This window comes from Euprymna scolopes, chromosome 5 (genome assembly GCF_053919585.1).
Source record: "Euprymna scolopes isolate OS-2025 chromosome 5, ASM5391958v1, whole genome shotgun sequence".
NCBI lineage: Eukaryota > Metazoa > Mollusca > Cephalopoda > Sepiida > Sepiolidae > Euprymna > Euprymna scolopes.
In genome coordinates, this window is record NC_136486.1 from 65,226,740 (window position 1) to 65,248,693 (window position 21,954).

Genomic DNA, 21,954 nt, shown 5'->3' on the forward strand with positions numbered 1-21,954 from the left:
AAACACCCTTGTAAACGTTTTTTTTTCGTTTTTTATTTCCATACTTTGGGGGCCAGGCGCGAACGCAGACCCCACAATTTTTATGAACCACCGTTCTGCCAAATCAAACATACCCATTCCTGATCCTCGATACATCTATCATCATATGTACTCAGTTTTTTAAAATAGCCAACCATATAGGAGCCTATTCGTGACCAGACACACACACACACACACAGACGTTCAGCTTTATATTATAGATATATAGTAATAAGTTATAAAATATATATGGCAATTAAGCTACACGGAATATATATATATATATATATATATATATATATATATATATATATATATATATATATATATATATATATATAGCTCTTACAATTCCTGTTCAGAACTTTGAAACCCAGGCAGAATTCCGGCCTGAATAGAGAAGGCTAGTTGGAAGGGTTTCTGAGTTTTTTGCAAGGAAAAAAATTACTCATGCCGAAATCAAGAGAAGCCTTCGGAAGGGGAACCTGTCGGTTTTTTCGATTGAATTGAAGAGCTGGAAATGTGAGGCTTGTAATTGCGTACCCCTCTTAAAAGCAGCTTACATAACCCATAAAAAAACATTTCACGAGCTAAGTGACAAATAAACGGAGCCCGAAGTGAAACAACTATTAACGCACAACTTTTTCCGCCATATGTATAGCAGACTGTGTAAGTCTAATGCTGGCGTTACGGACGGGGTTAAGGTGTCGCTCAGGATTGACCTGATAGCTATGATGAGGTTGGGTTGGTGGGGAGCATTGGGATGGCTAACGTATGGAAAGAAGATGCAATTATTATACGTATATATGTTTATTCAATGTAAGTAAACAAGCGATCACACCCCGCGTTCACCCTCGGCTTAGCGTCTTCCTGTGTAAATGACTTCAATGCGTTGACAAGTAACCTGTACTCTTCTTCTTAATAAAATTCCACTGTATACATTGGCGCCAAAAAGAAAGTCCGTACTAATCATTTTTTCAAAATCTCCGAATTAAAGCTAAACTTAATGTAACTATTTCATCAACCTATACCTAATTTGATTCATCTTTTATTCCCTTATAATTTTACCTGTTCATATTCTAATTTAATTAGAGTTTCATAGACCTCACCTCAATTAAAAAAATGATTTAGAATTGAGAAAGCAAACCGAAACTCGGCAGCAACAATATGAGCAATAAAATCAGCTTAAAATATCCACTTTTTAAGCAACAAAGGACCTTTTAATCGTAATTCTTGTTGTTTCTAGGTAATACTGCGTAACATTTAGTCGATCGAGTCTCTCTTAATGATCGTCAGGAGCTTATTAATGTTCACCTTTCTGGTTGATCCAATCGGGAAATCGGCCGAAGATTGAAATGTAATGAGAAAACCGTACGAATGATTGTGCAAATACACTAAACAACCAGCATTGTTCTGATGCGCCTAAATTTGATCGTCCTAGAGTCACTTCTTACTGGGAAGACGGCGCTATCAAGATCCGCAGTATCAGAAAATAATTTGAAATGGCTCCCCAAATCCAACTACAGTAGAAATCTTGTTGATAAACACCTCTCTTCCTACAGTTACGAATAAATTGAAGAAATTTAATTTGCGAACCCGTGTTGCAAAACGCAAGCCAATGATTTCTGTGAAGAACAGAAAGCGCCATCTTGATATCGTCAGATGCAATACAGATCATTACCTTTCATATTGGTCGAAAATGATTTTTAATGACGAAAACAAGTTCAATAGACTAGACAGTGATTGTAGTCAAAAGAAATGGAAATCATTTAAATCGTTAGTTCACAGTTTCAGCATTGTTCCGTCGTGGAGGTTCCATTTTAGTGTTATCAATACAAATGGTCCCGGACCTATAGGTCGCTTGCAAGGTCGAATTTATATAAATTAGCCAGATTTAAGATGATAATCTCATCTTCATGCAGGATAATGCTCCCATTTTCACAGTTAGCAATGTCAAGAGGTTCCTTGAAAAGATTGATATTTCGTGTTTTGATTGACATGCACAGTCTCCATATCTCAACCCTATCGAAAACGTATGGCATTACATCAACTAGCAGCTACACAATGATAAAATCTCAAATCCAGTAGAACTTTGGACAAAAACTAGAGAAGTAGGATGTCCTTCTACTGAAATATTGTCGCAGACTAATTCAAGAAAATTCCACCAAATTTGCTGACTGCCAATATGCAGAAGGGCTATACTACTAAATATGAACTATTCTATTGTGTTCCAGTTGTATTTGTGTTGCATTAATGTTTAAAAGTTACGTTCAAATAACAATTTTCCTTTGTGCGGAATTTCTTTTTGACTTCTCGATTTGAAAGAACTTTTTTTTAAATTCGTGTGAGCACTAGGCTTATTCAATTAAATAAAAAAGCGAATACAATGAAGTAAAGATTGTTTAAACAGTTACATGCAATTTAGCTTGGATATACGGTTTAAAACAATTACAAGTGCGGACATTTTATTGACGCCACTGTATGTTTTAACTTTACATTATTTTGAAATACATATTTTTTAACTTTTATATCCCAAATGTGAATTCCCTTCACGAAAAAATATATTATCTTTCAATTATTATTATATCGTAAGGATCATGCACATAATTCAAGGAGGGAATCGCAATATATTTAGAAGCCAATTACTGTTCTCTATTTTTTGCATTATATTTATTTTTAATGTATGTTGTTGTTTTTTTTAATAAATATGTTTGAATGCAATTCCTCTCTTAAGATAAACGCTTACAGATGCCTTACTGTTTTATTGCCTATGTATTTCATGAAACCTGGTTCCTCGTCTGTAACGGCTATCATTTTCTCTTATCTATTTGCATCGGTATCTTTTTAAATTAAAGCCAGTACGAGGTATTTAGTGCTGTTTCCTTGAGTCACTCTTCAGTTTAAATGGATGAAATGGCATTACTTGTTGAAAACCAATTAGTCTCGAAATTGCAGGTAAATAAGTTCTGATTTCAATTTTACAAATCAAATCAACGTTTCCTGATAGTTGTGATGCTTGATTGTATTTCATAGATTCCTTGCTGTTGACATATGTCCGAACTGTTTTCCGCGTTAAAACTAACAACTAACGCTTACGCTGCTTGCACCATGAGATCTATTTCGAGGAGAAAAACATTGCGCTCAGGAATTCTGTAGCTATTTCTGCTATGATTACAGATAATCTGGAAGTTTATACTTACTTACAAAAGCAGGTTTAAATGTATTTTTGCAGTGTGCTGATCACCGGTATTAACTGGCTGCAAAATACATAAAATGCCCTTTGGATTACGAAAACATGATAAAATACACGTTAAACAATTGTAAATTTTCTGTCTTTAATGGGAAATGTAGGGAAGTATTTCTATCAATAATTTGACACGCTATAACGTGTTTAAACATGAACTACTAGAATCCAGCACAAAATTATATATATATATATATATATATATATATATATATATATATATATATACAGTAAACCGGCTGGAAAGAAGTATATTACATTATCACACCATTAAGTACTTATGTAGAAATAAAAAAAAAAAGCAAAGAGAAATCTGAGCAGTCAGATTTTTATCCAAGTTGAATTGGCTGCATTGTTCTGTTGCACATACCAACAACGTTATTTTTTATTCAGGTTTTTTATCTCTCTTCCACAGTGAGAGCCCACACTAGCGGCAGAAAGCGGGATTGAAGAGTGTGCGCCCTAAAGGAGAAGCACTCTGACTCACAAAAATGTTTTGTTAGCAACGTTGGTATTTCATGGAAGGGCCACCTCAGGAAATTAGCATTAATCTAACCGTTTCTCTAAGAAGGAAGGCACAATCTCGGAGAGCGAACCTCTTATAATTGCACAGACACAGTAACTTATTACAAGAAGGGATAAAAGCTTATTCAGAAATACGATAAAATATGTTGATTTTGATGTCGAGGAACAGATTTCCCTGCTAAATCTGTTTTGTTTTGTTATGTTTTTGGAAAAATAAGTGTCATCATGCAAATAGAAACAGCTTCTCACTGTTTGAAAAAATCTTATTTGAGTATATATAAAGGAAATAACCCCAACCTGTTATCCTGTAATGTAGCATTTGCTCGTCAGTTGGTTAACCGCGACGAGATAAGAATGCTGAATCTCTTAACTGCATCCTCAGTAATTGCTGCCTTCCATATTTATTATCGCCTCTCTACGTTTTCGCCAATTAATCCTCTGATTTTGGGTGGGATTGAAAATATTATCTTCGGACAACGCTCACCTGGAACCGTAGAGATCCAACGTCTCTATCCACTGTGATCTAGATTGGATTTATTTTTGGTCTTATAAACTAAATTTTTCGTTCTTATCTCGTCTTCCAGCGTCGGGTCCGTACCAAACGGTATTTTATTTATTTATAATCGGGAGATAGCGGTTCAAGCTGCACTTTAAGTGGCAGTTGTCATAATAACTACATAAACCACTAATCTAGAAGCAGGATGTCTGAATGTAACACACATGCATGTAATATATAGTTGTGAACTTGATATGAATGAATGCTCTGTTAGATCGCATCTTGGAATAATTATAGGACTAAAATAGTGTGAAATTTGAAGAGTGTGATTAATGTATAAGAAATTGTTTTTATATTTTACTCATTATTTTTACTTCTAGGTTTTGTCCTGATAGAAAATTAGCTTCTAACAGATACTGAAAACAGTAATACAGGGTGACCCCAAAAACGGGCCCGTTTCTTAGTGTTTTGTCCGAATGAAATGAAACTTTAGTCATGACTAGTTTATTATATTCCAAACATCACATCAAAACACTAGGGTATTTGGCCTTTTTTCTCCGTTGACTATAAAATTCTCAGAAAAACAATTGAATGCCCTCTGGTTTTTTGGGTCACTCTGTATTAGCATTTAATAAAACAGATGGCAATGGTCGGATCTTTTACATCGCATCGATTTGAAGTTAAATTTATATCTTTACAACGTAGATGACAGGAATTATAATATATTTAAAAAATTGTCTTATTCATGTGCTCAAGATGTTAAAAGCACAGGTAGAAACATGGTTTCATTATTCTCGTGAATTTCATGTTTCTTGTATATAAGCACGCATAATGATTATTATGCGATAATCTTGGAAAATGTAGGATAAAAAGTCGACGTAAATTATACTAGGATTAAAGTAATAAACACACAAATCATTGTATGTATAATATACTAGCCTGGGTGCCCGTCGTTGCCCGGGTGTTTGGAGGTGTGTTGAGCAAAAAAAAAAAAAACGTGGTAGTACGCAGGCTCTAACCCGTACCGCGAAGGAGGAAAAGAACGTGAAAAAATGCGAGAGCTTGTTGTTGCGCCATCTCCAAACCGGAAGGAGCGAAAGTTTGAATTAAGGCTAGACAATCGAAAAAAGGAGATGACTGTCGAAAATATCGGCAAAAAAAGATACTCATCCTTCCATAAAAGTGCCAAGGTGAGGGTGAAAAAATTATTGTTTTTAGCCTATTTTCTGATATTTTGAGCTTACATAATACATACATACACACATTTAAACAGGGAGCTGAAATTAATATTATAGATTATATAAACATATATAATAATATTGCATATTTTATTAAGGAATACTACAAAAGTTCATTATAAACAATATTTGAACTTTAGAAAATGTAAATCTTAAATGGTTTCCAATGTTCTCAGCTTTAATAACGTGTTGCTTTATTCAAGAAATACATTTATACACTTTCTAAATAAATCACCTTACAAGTAAAACATACTGGGTTTTATTTAGTTACTTCATAACGAGGGTCGAGCTTAACATACGGAAAATGCAGCTAAAGTAATATGAACACACTTGATTTAAACAAAGATAAAAAAAAATATCTCAGCCAAAAAAAAAACCCCAAAAAACTAAACACTTTCACTAAACACAGAACAATTAAATGCCATATCAAAATATATATTAGAGTTTGATTTTAGCAAAAAATTTATAAAGGAAAGTATATTTATCCTTTATTTAAAAAAAATATTTTCAGACAAAGAAACGTATATAAATCTGAATGGATTTGTTAAAACTTTTCTAACTTGTATAAAATAGTCCGAATGTAAATACATCCAGTGTAATTAGGCTTTAAGTAGTTCTGTCGATGCCATGAAATAGTTCATGAAAAAGAGACAATCAAGTAAACGCACATTGCTCGCTTATACACAACTAACGAAAATATTTCTATTAAACAGACTTGTCATAAAGAACGGCAAATTATTGCCTTAAATGTTATCCCCTTCTTTTCTAACAACAATGCGGCGTAGGGAACAGAGGGAAAGTGTGTTGTTTGAAAAGTTTAATGGTGAAATTTCAGGAATTAAATTTTCGTGAACAATAGAGTAAACTCAACAAATATAATAACTTGTATAACTGGGAAAAAGAAACTGCAATGACATCCAGAATTTACAATACTCCATTTGTCACGGTGGTAATAATCTGCAGATGAAAACTATCAACAGAACTAAGTATTATGAATTATGAATTAATTTAAATAAACAAAGGGAATTAAAATATTCAACCGAACTCAAGGCATATGACTTTATATAAATAAAAAAAAACTGCCAGAACAAAATATCTCATTCGACACAAAATAAAAGCGCGTGATCTAATGATCAGGAAAGTTGAAGTCTTAAAAGAAATAAAAAAGCAACGATCAGAACTCTAAGAGAATTAATATATATGTATATATATATTTATATATGTATATATATATATATACATAGATAAATATAGATATAATATATATATATATATATATATATATATATATATACTTATATTATCATCAAATATTTCTTCCACCTAATGATGTCTTGATAAATCATGTCTGCTTGCTAAAATGTCTGCTTGTGACATGTTTAATTAATTTTCTAAATAAATCAAAAATGTCAAGTTCAGCCGTATCTGAAGTCTTCATCCAAGAATTAGACAGCAAACAGCCGAGATAGAAGGAAATCTAGCAAATTAAGTAAACTTGTTGATCTAATATCTTTTTGAATCATACACACACACACACACACACACGCATATATATATATATATATATATATATATATATATATATATATATATATATATATATATATATATATATATACTAACAGGCCGCCTGGCATTTCCCAGGCATGAAAAACGTTTAAATATTATATTTTGATCAATGCAGATTTCGTATTTATTATTATATTATATTGGACCCAATACATAGTAATGATTTAAAAAGTTAAACCACATGACTCGTACGCCACCACCGAGAATCAAAACGAAAACGGTTGCATTTTTTTTAAGGTTAATGACTGAGTAATCAACACATGTTTCCTGCAAGGCTAAAAATAAAATCATTAACGAACAGTTATTATGTTACGCATACATATTCGTAATACCGTCGTTCAACCGTCACTTGGCAAATTCAATTTAAAAATTTTTTCACACCTTTTCACCGATTTTCCCGGCTAAAACTCAAATATAAAGTTTAACATCGGCTCAAATATCCTATATATAAATTTCATATCTGTAAACCGAAATCTAACAGAGGAGTTTGGCAAGGAAAAGTTTTTAAACAATATATATATATATAGTTCCTTTTAATTTTTTGATTCATACAGCCTTGACAGACGTGTTTTAAATTTGATCTCCAGTGCTTTTTCTTTTAATGATGTGGAATCTTTTCAAGGAACTCTGCCTTTTGGATTATTTTGGACCATTTGGAATTTACCCATTGGATTGAAATTTTAAATTCGACCGTTTTGGATCTTACCATTTTTGGATTTTTACCCTTCACCGGACTATCCATTCATGTGAAATCTTATTATCATTTTTCTTTTGCCTCCTGTTCCCCTTACCTCACCCTTTTTTAACCAAGTAAGATCTGTGACTTACTTGTAGTTTCATTAAATACTTTTATATGCAAAATCCGATCCTGCATTTTGCTAATTCCTGCCCTCTGATGAGAAGGAGAGTATTTCTTCGAAACTCCGCGGATTAAGGACTATCCACATATCTTGTGCTTCCTTTTTTAAAATTAAATATGTTTTAACTCTTTTTCAAGATGATTTTAACATGTTTTTTTAATCATTTGTTCATATTATAAGCTCTATTTCCTTTTCGGTTTTATTGAGCTTTTACATCTGGCTGAGTTTATTTTACTTGTAAATATTAACTCTTTAATATTTATAATATATTTTAAGTTTACCATTTTGATTACCTTGGTACACTTATTGTAATTTATATATATATATATATATATATATGTGTGTGTGTGTGGGTGTGTGGGTGTGTGTGTGTTTGTCTGTGTGCGTGTCTGTGTCTGTGTGTGTGTGCGTGTGTTACAGTAATGTTCGACACTTATAATAAAAATACATCTAATAACTAGTACAATGAAATAAATTCACCGTAATTTTTAATCTATAGTAAAGAAGAAAGAATTAGGTTTTAAATTGGATATAAACGATATTTATTTTACACTACGTAAAACCGACGGAATTTGATTTTTAGGTTGCAGGAATATATATATATATATATATATATATATATATATATATATATATATATATATATGAGAAAGAGAGGTAGTGGTGTTGGAGGGAGGAATAGAGCATTATAATGATAACTAAAATGGAATATTCATCTTAAGGGGCCTTGAGAAAGAAATTTAAATTCAGATATTTTGGATTAATTAGTGTCTCAGGTGTATAGAATAAATGTTAATGCATATTTGAAATATTAGATATTTGGATAATTTTTTGTATATTTTGTCATGTTATAACTGAATATGAGGAAATCTGACAGAATTCTGTCTTACGTCCTCCTGTTTCCCCACCGTTCAAATCCCCATCGTTTATATTTTTATATTTTTATGAAAAATTTTTTCTCGTTGTTGTGCAAATGATCTACATCTATTTGCATTAATATCTCCTAAAATTGCGCCAAAGAGTTCCAATTTATAATGTTTGATTTCGAATATTAAAAAAAAAATATTGCCACTTGTTGAACAAATATTTACCTTTAATTCATTTTTGACAGATTTGCTCAATCTATTTCTATTTGTTTGTATGTTCTTTTTGCGGTTTACTTAAATCGCTTTGGATTGTGCGAACAAATAACGGATATATATATATATATATATATATATATATATATATATATATATATATATATATATATATATACTGACTCCTTCAGTCTTTGACAGACTATGAATACCCACGAAGGCGTGCCTGCGCGTGAAATTTTTGTGGCAGGAGGTGTACAATCTCCAACCACACCTCTCCTGAACCGATATTGTTAAATACCAGTAGCAAGTGAATGTATGTTCAGGACGACTGGAAACAATGTACGGCATAATCACGTTGACACACCGGTTCTCGTCAGACCACTGAAGTTAAGCAACGTTGAGCATGGGTTGTACCAGATGGGTGACCATATGGGAATTCTAAGCGCTGTATATGCTCTCCGCTTATCTCGGCATGTATATATATATATATATATATATATATATATATATATACATATATATATATAATCATTTACTATAATAATTATTAAATACCCACAGACACTATTGTTTCAGCCTTTCGGGAATCATCAGTGAAGGTGTCACGAGTAACACCAGTCGATAACTTTGAACTCGACAACAGACACCATCTCTTGCGTCATTAGCAAATACCTAATCCATTCGGGTACCGTTACCCGCGAGAAATATTGTTGAAATTTAAACATTTATTTTTTGAATACTTTTTAATGTCTGTCAGAGTGATCTGATCATTTTATGATGACCTGTGTATGAGAGCTAAATTGACCGAGTTTTAATTTAAATTGAAATAAAACGAGTTTCTTAAAGGGGCTGACATAATTATTTACTATGAATTATTAAATAGCTACAAGCACTAGTATTTCATTTCGTATATATATATATATATATATATATATATATATATATATATGTGTGTGTAACGCCTCCTCGAGGAGGTGTTTAAGGACTCTTATTTCTCTGGATTCTCGGCACGTGTCGTCTAGACTCCTCGGAGGTTGTTATATAAATTTAGTATGCTGAAAGCGAATATCGATGCGGCAGGCAGAAAGAAAGACTAACAATTGTAATCTATCTACAAAAGCTTAATTTTCACAAAATTATGTACAAAATGTGTTTAGAATTCTCATTCAGATTTTGTAAGTTCTTTTCAAAGTCTCAACTCTCTTCACAGACAGCGACAGACGGATGGATGAGGTGGGGAGGGGTCACGTCTCTTCTCGGACTCAACAAGCAATCTGCTTTGAAACTCTTCACTCACTCTGCGACTGACCTCTGTCTCTGCTCTACCTTGATCTGAAACTCTGGCTAATTTTTGCCCGACAGTCGTATATATAGTAAGGTATGTGGATGGGGCAGTACTTCTCCCCACCCAATAAAATTTCGCCACGAAATCTCCAAGAAATCGAAAGCCCCAGGTCCCTGGGTGGGCACCATTCCCACACCTGAAATTCTCTCACGATTTTCAAGGACAGATGTCAATTCTGACATCTTACTCTGGGTTCATTTAAGGCCAGACAAGGTTCTAAGTGAAATTTCCTGTCGTCAACTTTTTGCCGTAAAAATATATTTCTCTGGTTTTCAAACAATATCTATTTTGACATGAAATAAAATATGCATATTTATCTTCTCTATCTTAAATCCTTGGGTTATCTGGCATCACTCAGGAATACCAAACTACCTCAGCGTAGTTCTAACGCTCCTCACTGGGGAATTACGTTACACTCGCCCCCATTAGGCTATATCGCTTCGTACAACCAATGGAGTCGAACTCCTTAACACACCACTTTATCCTTTTTTCAATACGCCGTTAGATTTTTTTCACACACACCTCTTTCCATCCTTATCGCACCCTTCTTTTTTTCAATTAATATTTGCAGGTGTGAACATCACGCACCTGATTTACTCACATGGATAAAATCTATCGAAACAATAATAAATCGCTTTTCGCGCACAATTGAGTGAACCACACTTCACTCAGTGATGCTACTAATTGTTTCCAATTATTTTCATTCAGTCTTGCGGCATCTTTGGTCCTTATTTCGCAATTTAAGAAATGCTTCCTGACTGAGGCAAAGTTCAAATTTCTCCCAAAGTCAGTTCAATCGCTGTAATTAATGCTTCTAATTATTCTCAACCGAAATCAACTAAAATTTGTTCAGTTTAGTACGCGAAATCCTTCCAGACTGAAGCACAAAAATATTTTTTCTTTCAAAAATGAATTCAACTCTCAAAAATTTAATATCTCCATTTTTTATCGTTTGAATACATAAAAACACAACTCTGAACAGTTTAATTCTCAACACAGCGTTCAACATCGCTATATAAAAATACACAGATCAATTCAACTAAAATGTATCGTCAAAGTTCACGAACTACTTAAAATAGTATTCTCGTTTTCTTTTCTTTTTTTAAAAAATACTTAAAAACACCCTTTGTTTTCAGCTAAACTAAATCATCGGAATTCTTCTCTCACAATTAAAAATTGTAATGGCGTCACCCGGGAATACAAAGCTACCTCAGCGTAGTTCTAACGCTCCTCAATGGGGATTACGTTACAACATATATATATATATTACTAATAACATGTAACGTTAAAGATTCCACTCAAGTAAACACTCTCGACTGTCTACTGTCTCCGTTCGAATTTGAGGTTCATAAGTCGTTTAGTCCCTTTATGTTTATATCGTTATACCCTATATATATATATATATATATATACATATATAAATATATATATATATATATATATATATACCAAATGACAAAAATCAATATTTCGAATTTCATCATGTTGACCATCTTACAATAATTCATTTAATTACGTTGATATTCACAATTGCTAGCAGAATTTTTGCGTAGTGCGAAACTATTCATTTAATCAGAATATCAATAAATGAATCTATGCTGTTAATAACTCGGCAGAAGAAATAGCAACTATCAATCAATTAAAAGAAAAAAAGAAGAAAAAGAAAATGCATTTCGGCATGATTGCAAATACGAAAATTGTAAGAAAAGTGGCAATTACGTTTTATTTTATCTTTTTATACGGTACGATAAACATCATGAAATTTGGAACATCGACTTTTGTCATTTGTTTATTATGTACTCTGTATATAATTTAGCTTCATAAATTAAGGTATAGTATATAAAAAGTGAAATATATTTTTAAGAAAATCATATTTCCACAGATATATATATATAATATATATATATATATATATATATATATATATATATACTTTACATATTAACATATTTTTCCGTCTAAAGACCCTTAAAAGAACGGTCCGTAAAACATCCAATCATTTGAGATCCCTAGAACTGATCTGCGACTTTTTGGGGAGATGGATTTTAAAATTATGGAGACAAAGAGATAGGCAGACATGTAGCCGTTTTCTTTGCATATATCTATATCTATATACATACGCACACACACACACTCACACACACACACACACACACACACACACACATATATATATATATATACACTTTACATATTAACAAATTCTATGCCGACCATCACTGATCTTAAAATACGGACTGTAGCAAGTTTCAGTATTCATTCGAAACATTCTTAATCATACTATTTTGAATCTATTCCTTATGAAATAAAAATATTATTAAATTGGAGAATCGATATTACGCAGTTTACTTGTACCTATATGACTGCTCAAATAATTTTTGATTTAAAGTGAAAATTTTAGAATAAAATGTGTAAATTATTCTACTAAACGTATCAAGCAGAAACATAAATCCATTCGTATGTAAATAAAATGTACAAAATATATAATCTGCATAAACTTACTGTGGATCATCATCTACTAAATGGCAAAGCAGCTGTGGTTACGCTACCTTTTTAATGCATACGCAATTGGCTTTTGTGTACATAAGAAAAACTAATTATCCATTAATTCTAGCGATAAATAACCTCAATCCGTTTAGACATTTTAATTATTTTTTAGTTTTTTTTTACAGCGTTTTTGTCTCTTTCAATAAAATCATTAATTACATGTACTTATTAAGGAACGAACGATTTCCTGTGAAAAATTCTTTCTTCCATGCACCATATTATGTTATTAAAGAAAAAATAAAATACGAAATCTACGGTTCTATAAATCCTATTATCTCAAATCTAATAGAAACACGTGAAACATGCATTATCCCGCGAGTGCACGGTGAAAGAGGTATAAAACAAATGAACAAGTTCAGCATTTGCCCACCACCCCATTTAACCCCAAAAGTTCACAGGGGTCGTCAAATCCTGGGGAAAATGAACAAACGGTGCAGTTTTAGGCCTTAACATACGTAAATTTGAGTTCTGCACCATGCCAAAAAAATAAAAGTTGACTAAAACTACCATTTGTCCCCCCATTTAGCCCCAAAAGTCCCCAAAGTCTGAACATATTTAAATTTGAGTTCAGCACAATACAAAACTGCTAAATATACATACACAGAAAATTTTGGAAAAATATGATAAAATAGTCCCAAAATAGTGTTTTATTAGCCCTAAAAGAGTCCCTGGGGCACACTCAAGTGCTATCGCGAAGTTTAAGAAAACACAATTATATAGAAATCATTTAGTGATACGCTTTAAGAAAGTTTTATTAAAATCTAAGGCATCAACTTTTTTTAATAAGCACATTTTAAACCATTTTAACCCGAAAGACACTGTGCAGAATTTCCAAAAATTCCAAGGCATAGTTATTGAGAAAAGTACGGACAGACAAACGGACAAAGGGACGAACGAAGAACCAAAATATTCAATGCCGGCATAAAATGTATAAAAATATACATGTGTGTTCATTTATACATACATACACAGATTATCGGTGGGTATGAGTCTTAGACTTCGGAGATTATGCGTAGTAATTGAACCATCTCCAAACTTTCTGATGCACGAGACCAAAATGATGTCCCTCTATAAATCACAAACTTGATGCTTGTGTATCCATCATTCCCATCGTTATCAATTTATCCTTTTTTTTAAGAAACTAAATAGAAAATAAGTAGACTAGGATACATTTTTAAATAGGCATCACCATTTATCAAGGCTCAGAGGCCACTCGGGGATAAGGTTAAAGATTGTACAGTAGTACACTGGTCAATATAGTAATCGTTAATAATGGAAATTTGGTAAATTTGTTAACTTAAGTGGAACGGCTCATCAATAACTTGTTTACGTTGGACTTGAAGACGACCATATTGTAGCTAGCTGGAAAGCAAGCAAACGGAAGACAGTTCCACAGGCGTGCAGTTCTAAGAAAAATAAAGAGTGGAGGAAATTATTGATAATGTGTTCAGCTAGAGGAGTGTTTCTCGTGAAAATTTGGCGAGGGGGGCCATAGATTGGAGCTCAGACGAGCACTTGCCTGAAAATAATGATAAAGTAGAGACAAACTCGCAACATCTCTTCTGTGAAAAAGAGGTTGCAGGGAAGAGAAAAGGACATCCCCTACGAGACTATGAAGTCTATTTTGAATTCTATCAAGGCAGGATAAGTCTTTCTAGCAACTCCTGTCCATATGTGGCAAGAGTACTTCATCCTTGGACGTACCTGGCTCTTATAGAGGTAGATAATTAAATCAACAGTGAGAAAGCAACTGGATCGATAGAAGGATCCCACCATTTTTCTAGCGGCATTGGAAACGGATTTGATGCATGTATCCTACTTCAGATCAGGAGTAAGGTCAACCCCAGGAGCTTGTAAAAATATGAAGCCTCACCAAGACGAAAGCCATTCATTTCAATTGATGTAAAATGGGCATCAGAACGTTTCGGACTACAGTTCTCATCTTTAGTGCTATTCACACCACGTTTCAGTCTATGTAATCAGCGATCTTCATCAGGCGTATCCTGCCCACTTCGAGAATCTATATATCGAACTCATGAATCGTCACGAAATTTCGAACATAATCATTTATTCAATCCAAAGTTCCACAGGTGTCCTCGTTCTGTCAGCTTGAATTATGTAGACGCTCTAGGTAATTGTCAATTGTATTTTTATTGTCGCTTTGCTACATTTTAAGGTTCAATTCTCAGTGCATGCGACGCTGAAAGTAAAAATAAATAACACATGCAATTAACGTATGTTACGAAAATATAGTTTTGATTTTTTTAAAATAAGATGAAAAACACTGGTTGAGCGATTTATACCGTCTGACTAAGATAAAAAATATATATGTGAGATTTCTTACACCCCCTCTCTATGAAGGGTCTGTATAAGCATGTGTCTCTCTTTCTCTCTCTTCTATATCCCTCTATTTCTCTGGAGAAGTCTCAAATAATGTTTAATTGCATTTCAGTGTCACTAGCACAGCGGATTGAACGTTTAATCTCCAGAAGATTGTAACGCACAGCTTAATTTTACTCAATAATTAATACTCTACGCCATACAGTAACTCATAGTGTAGGTTATAACATACTACAATAAATCTATTTTAAGTTTCACTAAAAAATGCTATATGTTTTTCAGAATTCGAGGGATAGATGGCCGAGTTCGAACAAGTAAGCCTGGATAATGTCTAAGATTAACACTCAAGATAAAGCAGTAGTCCAAATAAACCAAATACTCCGAATTAGCCATACTCATCGGAAACATTCAAAAACATTAAATATGATGTTTTGTAGCCAAATAACAGTAGGCCTTTCGACCTACAGTGTATAATGGTTTTCACCAGTGCAACATCGATCTATATTTCTAATAAAAGATGCAATCATGAGATAATTGATTTCTTTAGGTCACATTATTGATAATCGATTGATATTGTCTGAACGTTAATCGAAATCATGACTTAAATATTTCTTTAGAAAACAAGCAGAATCATCATATTCTTGTGACTAATTACATTTCATATTCCCTTTGATGTGTTCATCTGTTTAATATATAACACACACTCCTAAGAATGTCGTGAAAACAAATATGACATCAACAGTACACTTATTGTCTCTATAGATACACGAAGGTTCGTATCTATGAATTTTTTATCTGGTCAATCGATTCTGATATTCTGACTTCTTTACTTTTTCCACGCCTCTCATCATAACCTAGACACTCTATGTTTTCTTTGAATCTCACGTCTCTTGAAAACTAATACTCCATCCATAAGAGATAAACTAAACAGCAGTCTGAGACATTCCATACATTTCTGTGTCATTTTTGCTAAGTTTAAAACAGAGTTTAATGCATATCGTTCTGATAAAATGTCCTTCCGTCCAGATTGCTGTTTTGAAATTCACTAACTGTCAGAATCAGGCTTTAGTAGGTATTCTTTTAATTACTGCTATGGATGCTTATTTGAACCTGAAATCAGAAAAAAATTCAGTCATCTCATAAGGTATATAGCAATAGTATATTGAATTTTCAAGATTCTACATCAATTTCAATTGATTGTACAAAAAAAGACTCACCAGAGAACAGTGGAAACAGTTTCAAGGCAAACATTTCGGTTTGTATGCTAATGATATGGAAAACAAACCCAAGATAGATGTTCCTCGCATACGACAACTCACATAGGGTTTAGGATTGCTGAATCTGTGCGCAATGAATAATACAAGAAATCACGTGACATTAGAAAAGACAGATCACTCAGAATCTCCGCTACAAAATCATCTTACAGATGTCCAAAATGCGGAAAATACTTCAGTTAGAATCGGTCTAACAAGCTATCTATGAACCCACGAAATAATTGCGTGATCGCTGTCATTTTCGCAAATGATGGACGAACACACACACACACACACACACACACACACACACATATATATATATATATATATATATATATATATATATATATATATATATATACTAAATACAATGGATATAAAATATGTACACAGCATCTGATGATGATAATGATATTCGTCCATCGCTTGCGGAGTTGACCGTAACTATGCAATTCGGAAAGGCTTGTTAAATGGATTCGAGCTCTAAAATATTTCCCGCATGTTCGACACCTGTAAGATGTTTCTGTAGTAGAGGTGCTAACTACTCTGCTTTATTTAAATGCACGTTTTATCTCCGTTTCTTCATTGCGTGCAGATGTAGCAATTGTAACCCCTTTTCGGGATTGTAGCATGCCATGAACATTTATCTTAGGTGAGTTTTTCTCACGAGTTAGAATACAATGCGAGCTGTTTGAGGAATACTTTCAAACTGTTCTTGAACATTTGTCGTTGTTCCCCTGCGATTCTTTTTCCTTTGAATAACTTACCATAAACGAGCTGTTTTGAGAGTTCTTGAATCTGAAATGTGGCATATATAACCTACCTAACGAACCTAGCAACTGCAACATGCTGTATACTGAAGAGAGGTTTGACCGGGATGTCTAGTATCCTGTTATACCTATGATTTTATGCAGTCTACGATGGAAGACCGCGTGGAACGGGTTCCGTTAAATTAAAATGTATATAAATATCCACTGATTTTTACAAGTATACATGAGGATGGTAAGAATCACAGCTCTTTATACTTGAAGTTTTGTTTGCATCCGAATTCCTCTATACCCCCCCCACTGGATTCAAGACGTACAAATGGCATAGTTTGCCTTGGCTCTGCTACAGTCGATTTCACCATCTATGTGTACTGATGTTGAGAGAGTACTGCTCAAGTACCGTGAACTTGTTCACAGTTTTTAGGTTGGTTTCGCGAATCGACATCTGAGGCTCAACATATTTTCTCTTGAAGGCTGGTACATAAAATCCGACATTATTATGTTTATAATCAAACCGAAATTGACTCACACCCCCAAAACACAAAAAAGGATAAATAATTTGTCGAATGTTTTGCTCTATTTTGGCACAGAGTGCGTAATCATCAGCTAACAGAAAGTGATAGCGGCAGTCTTAATCTCGGTGTCATCTCTTATTTGTTTTAAGTTGGACAATTTTCCATCTGCCCGCTAATTGATGCTACATCCGATATCCTCTGCGTAGAATGCATCAATGAAAACCACTGAGAGCATTATTCCGCAGAAGGTTAAGGCAATTACATGGCCATGTTTAAACAACCTTTGATCTGAATTTACTGAAAGCATCTTCATCATCAATGACACGAACTATAATCCAATCATGCAATTTTCTGGCAAATGAGATGAATTTGTTGGGACATCGAAATTTCGCCATGATCTTCCATTGATCTGCGGAGTTTACAGTGTAAAATGCCCTTGTCAGATAGAAAAAATATTATATAAATACCCTGGTGATATTCTTGCCGTTTTTTTTCTGATATTGATGTGCAGCAGATCCTATGTCAGCTCTACCAAGCCCCATGCACACATTAACTTTCCGACAGGAGGTTTTTTTTCAAGTACTTAGTTAAACTATTAAGTAGAAGCCTTTCCTGAATTTTACCAGGTGGGTTAAGAAGAGAATTTTATCTGGGGTTATCACATCCCTGTCTGTTTTTCCTCTTGTAGATATGCAATATAGATGAATCTTTACATTCCTGAGAAAGTAGATCATTCATCCACAATGAAAAAAGCTCATTTTTGCAAGATGTGGCTATCAGTCTGATGGGATATTATCAGAGCTTTAAGCATTGTTAAAATAAAGTTGTTTTACATCTTTTGTAACTTCCTGGATGGGTGGCAAGTCGTCAAGGGTTTGGTTTCTTTCGATTTGTTGAAGTTGTGCAACCACCCTATAATTAAGTGAATAAGTTTTGTCCAGCAAAGAGTAAATGTGCTCTGCACATCTGTCTAAAACATTAATACTTTGTTATCAGTTTTGTCTTAGTAGGATTTAGCAAACGACAAACAACAACATCAATTCTACATATGTAAAATTAAACAAATAAAGAGATCGCTCAATATTTATTACTGATTTTAAAATAGGCCTGCATTATGAGTTTCTACTAAATGACACCTTTAAATCAATCTAATAAATATTGCTATAATACAATTTGAGAGATATTGTTAAAAAATGTAATGTCTTTTTCTTTCGATTAATACGTGAAACATTGAAAATAAAGAAATGAAATGAATATTTCATTTTTGTGTTATATTTTCCAAGGCGTATATATATACATATATATATATATATATATATATATATATATATATATATATATATATATATATATATATATATGTATATATATAATATATATATATGTATACATATATATATGTATATATATGCATATATATATGTATATATATATATAATATAATATATAAATTTTTCTAAAATTTGGACCGAAATGTTTTGATTTTTCTTACACTAGCTTAAGATTCCGGATTTTGTTTTGGGGGGGATAAAAGTCTTTTGATTCAACTCAAATTCTGTAGAAGCATAAAGATCTATTTGGATTGTCCGGAGTAAAAGTCTTATTTAAGTTTTCTATTCACAACGTTTCAGCCAACAAAAGCGCTGACCTCGAAATTCCAACTAAACCTTTTATTTATGCCTGTAAGACATTTACAGTAGAAACTTGTTTTATTACCCCACACATGCAGAAAAGCAACTCCTTATGAGCGGTAAAAACTTGATTGGGATGAAAATAAAAATTAAGGCAGTATATAATACATCTTAAATCTACTCCTATAATAAAATCAAAGAGCGGAGAACGCGATTTTAACTACTATGAGATATGCACAATGTATATTTTTCTGCCTGCTATTTCGACTTGTCCAAGTTTGTATTCAGACGACTATTTTCATTTCCATTGTTGGTTTTATAATTTCACAGTGGATATGACGAATTACTTCAGATGCATCTCTCTTAGCCTATGGAAATTTAAGGCAAGTAGAGAAATGTATATGTGATTTGAATGAATCTGTTTATTTAATTCACCGTTTAGATCATACTCATTAGGAGAACATTGCAGGTGCGTATATGGGGTAAAATCGAAGATTTATGCTTGTAATACATTCACTGTAGAAACTCGTTGTATTACCACAATTGCAAGGACCTTTTCCATAACATTCCGCCTTTCTAATAAAAACGGAATTTTCATCATTAAGGATTAGTTCCAATAGCTTAAAAACCCTAGCACGCATTACCACGCTAGTGCTACCGCACGATAAAAAACCTGGTTTTTATCAAGTAGAATCGCTCAAGAAATCGATATAAATAGTTTTAATCAGCAATGAAATGGATTAAATGGACTTATTTACTTGCCTCCCCTCGTGGGTAGACTTAGACACAAGGCCGGTTTATTATGTGGGGAGATCCAATTCACCAAAAGGGGCACTCTGGATAGAAACAAAAATTAAAATTGTCTCAGTCATGAAAGATTGCTCCTCCACTGATCAATGACTGAAAAAGTAAAGTGTAGCATTAAAACAGATACTACTGTTGTCTCGAAAGCCCAATGTTTTGGAATTTATTAAATCATGTTATATTAATTATGATTTAGCAGACATTCTATCATTCTAATTAAACCTTAATCTCGAGAGGCTTTTCGCCTTGATACATGATCGTTCATTAATTAAAAAGGTAATCCCGTAAAAGTGTTAACGTTTAACTTTTTCTAGCTTCTGATCCCATATTGTAAGCAAGATACAATATCTCTCAGAAGTTTGCAATTTACAGCTGATTGTCAATAATATTTTTAATGAGCGCACTATGAGTTCATGATTCAGTTTTATTTTGTTTCCTGATCATGAATGCCCTATTTTAGTTTTGACTTGTATGCAATGCAACCTTGTTGTTTTATTAACGGCAGCAAACCTGTTTGCTTCATTCTGCTATATTCTTTCCATAAAATATTATCTCCTTTGTGTTCGAAATATTTTACACTTGATTGCATTCATATGTGGACATCTTCCTCTTGGGCCCACTCTTTTTTAGATATTTCATTTACCGAAAAAAACATGCCATTGTATCGTCAGTAATGTTGTTTGCGATCATCAAAAGAAATGCAATCGATTTCGACAAGAATATTTCCCTTCGGTTACGTTGCCTTGAACTTTGTGTAAGGGATTCGTCAATGCTAAGCAACACGCATCTAAAATATAAAAGTGCGTCCTAATGCATGCCAATCTCCAAAATAGTGCATCATTTCAGTTACAGAAATAAGTTTGATTGAAACAAAATGCTTTATTTTAAGGAATAATAGATAAAAATAAAAAAATTAAAAAAAAAAACGGAAACAAACTAGGCCTGCCATTCTTAGGAAATATTTTCTTTCCTTTTTTCTCCAAAATAATGCATATCGCTACCTGGAACATAATCAATAACTATTTGGGATTTATTCTAACAGAGGACTCTATGGAGTTTTGCTGCGATATGTAGGTTCAAATTATATAAAACTACTGCAAATTAGTACAGTTAGGGAAGCAGGAAATATGAAAGGACTTCCAAAGTCTAGCAGTCTGAGGGAAAGAACTATTACAGTAAAAATTGTCTGTCATCTAGGGGTTTCAGCAGTTAAATCGTAGAATATTTCTGTCTGTCGAATGAGTCGAGAAAATGAACGTAGGGGACACACGTGATATAATACATTATAGTACACGTGTTTCAACTGTTAATTGAATATAGCATTTGCAGATAGATACTTACTGCGAGTAAACAAACGTGTGTTTTCTGAAGGTTTTATCCGGATATATTTAAATAATCCATGCGGAAGTCTACTTTATACGGTAGAATTTGTAATTAACAGAAGATTCCATCAATCTCTCCCTTAGAAATCTATGTTTGTCTCTTTTATTCTATGTTCATTCAACTGCGCCGTAATAGATCACAATATCACAGCGAGTATTTAGATAAAGATTAACGTTGTGTTTCAATTCTCTAAGAGACAAAAATTTTCACTCAAAACATATACTGGTTATAAGATTTTATAAAGAATGACGAACGGGGATGGTAATTCCAATAGTAAACTGTTTCTGGAATTTATTACCCATTTTTTGTAGGAAATCTGATAATATTTACTTCA

General features: G+C 33.0%; 1 pseudogene; it reads left to right on the forward strand.

The window, feature by feature from the left end:
* The first annotated feature begins 9,369 nt into the window (after window positions 1-9,369).
* On the forward strand, window positions 9,370-9,486 carry LOC145277113 (5S ribosomal RNA; annotated as a pseudogene).
* Window positions 9,487-21,954: the final 12,468 nt, after the last annotated feature.